The sequence below is a fragment of the Leiobunum rupestre genome, unplaced genomic scaffold, assembly GCF_980474605.1.
Source record: "Leiobunum rupestre unplaced genomic scaffold, qqLeiRupe1.1.hap1 H1_H1_scaffold_33, whole genome shotgun sequence".
Taxonomy (NCBI): Eukaryota; Metazoa; Arthropoda; class Arachnida; order Opiliones; family Sclerosomatidae; genus Leiobunum; species Leiobunum rupestre.
Window position 1 is genome coordinate 1 of NW_028324295.1, and position 2,500 is coordinate 2,500.

At 53.9% G+C, this 2,500-nt stretch overlaps 1 non-coding gene and 1 pseudogene across 1 annotated transcript; both read right to left on the reverse strand.

The window, feature by feature from the left end:
- Positions 1-1,405, reverse strand: LOC149920390 (large subunit ribosomal RNA; annotated as a pseudogene; the record flags this gene model as incomplete).
- A 343-nt stretch (positions 1,406-1,748) lies between these two features.
- LOC149920391 (5.8S ribosomal RNA) lies at positions 1,749-1,902 on the reverse strand. The gene has a single exon (XR_016478083.1). It is a non-coding gene; the product is annotated as a 5.8S ribosomal RNA (ribosomal RNA).
- Between the last annotated feature and the right edge of the window lie 598 nt (positions 1,903-2,500).

Genomic DNA, 2,500 nt, shown 5'->3' on the forward strand with positions numbered 1-2,500 from the left:
TTTATGTTGTCCTATTGTACTTCGTTCAGTTACGTATTGCTTTTAAAGTTTGAGAATAGGTTGAGGTCTTTTCGACCCCAAGGCCTCTAATCATTCGCTTTACCGGATGAGACTGCAACCTCCGAGTGCCAGCTATCCTGAGGGAAACTTCGGAGGGAACCAGCTACTAGATGGTTCGATTAGTCTTTCGCCCCTATACCCAGGTCTGACGATCGATTTGCACGTCAGAATCGCTGCGAACCTCCACCAGAGTTTCCTCTGGCTTCGTTCTGCCCAGGCATAGTTCACCATCTTTCGGGTCCCAACGTGTACGCTCTTGCTCCGCCCCGTCGACGAGGCGATCGGGACGGGCCCTTGGTGCGCCCGCGTCCACGAGGAACGCGGGATCCCAAGGCAGCCAGCCGAACCGGCCTTCACTTTCATTACGCCTTTGGGCCTAAACAAGACCCAATGACTTGCGCACATGTTAGACTCCTTGGTCCGTGTTTCAAGACGGGTCGGGTGGGTTACCGACCTACTCGCTGCTGACCACCTGAGCAACGGCGAGTGCGGACGAATACCAGCGGAGATCGCCGGCAGCCGCTCACACAAAGGTGAAACGGCCGACCAAGCGACAACACCTGTCCCGTCGCATCGCTCCCACTTAAAGCGAGAGTGCTCGGCGTAGCCCGCACAGGGCTAGAATCGTCCCCGGTCTGGCGATCGCTCACTCGTGAAACGAGCCGGCTAAAACACCGGCAGCACACTCCCGAAAGAGCGCACCGCCGGCCACCTTCCGGTGCCCGCTTTCAAAGACAGACATCTTTCAGTGACCAGACCGGTCGCAGCGTAGTTCGAACGGAAGGAAATGCGCCAAACGGTCCGCAGCCATCGCACGCCCGGCCGACCGAGGTCCGCACCGTTTAAGACGCGCGACACTTACGGTCACGTCCGACTGAATCCCTCCGACGATCACCTTCGAGGGCCCACCCGTTTACCTCTAAACGGTTTCACGCACTCTTGAACTCTCTCTTCAAAGTTCTTTTCAACTTTCCCTCACGGTACTTGTTCGCTATCGGTTTCGTGGTCGTATTTAGCCTTAGATGGAGTTTACCACCCACTTTGGGCTACATTCTCAAGTAACCCGACTCCAAGGAATTTTGCATCCGCCGGAGACACCAAGCGACTATGGGCCTTGCACCCTCTATGGGCGAGAGCCCCAGTCAGGGGGACTTGCGCTTAGGTCAACCTTCGGTCGCGCTATTCCTAAACACCAAATTGCACTCCCGCCCCTTTGGGACGGGCGCTTGGGTGCTGGGCTCCTCCCTGTTCGCTCGCCGCTACTAAGGGAATCTCAGTTGATTTCTTTTCCTCCGCTTATTTATATGCTTAAATTCAGCGGGTTATCTCGTCTGATCTGAGGTCGACAAACGGTTGGAACCGACGGAGACTTCCTATTCGATTCAAAAATAAATCTTTCGGAATTCTCGCGCTATTTCGGCGTAACCTTTTCGATTTTTATGTGTAACTCTTCCGTCCACCCGTACTGGAATAGAATTCCGTTTGGATGGCCCGGGCCACCTCGAAACGCGAGAAACTCGCGTTCCGGGCTTCCCAGAAGGAAGAGGTGAGTACGGCGCGCCAATTTCCCCGAAGGGAAAGGTTGGTCGCGTCTAGCGCTCTTTAAATCGATCCTCGGAAGCCGAGGAAACGATCACCGAAGCCCGAATTTTCCCCGAAGGAAAAAAACGGCGCAGTGGTCAGTAATCCGACCCTCAGACAGGCGAAACTTCGGGAAAGACCCGAGGTTGCAATGTGCGTTCGAAAGATAAGTGCTCAATGTGTCCTGCAATTCACACCAAGTCTCGCAGCTGGCTGCGTTCTTCATCGACCCACGAACCGAGTGATCCACCGCTTAGAGTCGTATATAATTTTTGCATTATAAGAACCCTTGAAATATAGAAGAAAAAAAAGGCGAACGCCGTCGTCGCGAAACGACGGACGCTCTTTGGCGGAAGTTATACGGATAAAAGGAACCCATCGAGCTGCCACGACGCCTTAAATCGTGGCCCGAGCCTTCCGGCGTACTTACGCTCTAACACGACGAGTTCCCACTCCACGAACGAAGCGCACTTCGACGTTCGAGGAGATTTTTTTATTTTAGAGAGTATAAGAAAGTCGTTACCGAATTGCACGGGGCGATCGTTTTGAAAGAAGCGCGCAAACGACCACGGCGCTCTCGTTCTCTCGCTCGGAGAAAGAGAAGAAAAACGAAATTGAGATCGAACCGTCGTAGGAACAAGAGGAACCCTAGTCACACTCGCGTGCTTTCGGCGAAACTCGAAGCTCCTTCGACGCGGGCGTTAGTCGGTACCGGCTCGATCGGCTCGGCTTCCAACTGCAACGCGCCTTCGTCCTTTCTCGGCATCGTTCTTCAACGCACTACAATCGGTGACTCGTGTATTAACTCACTCTCTGGGAGTTTCGAAGCCAACGGGTACTACTTTTTACATAGCACCCG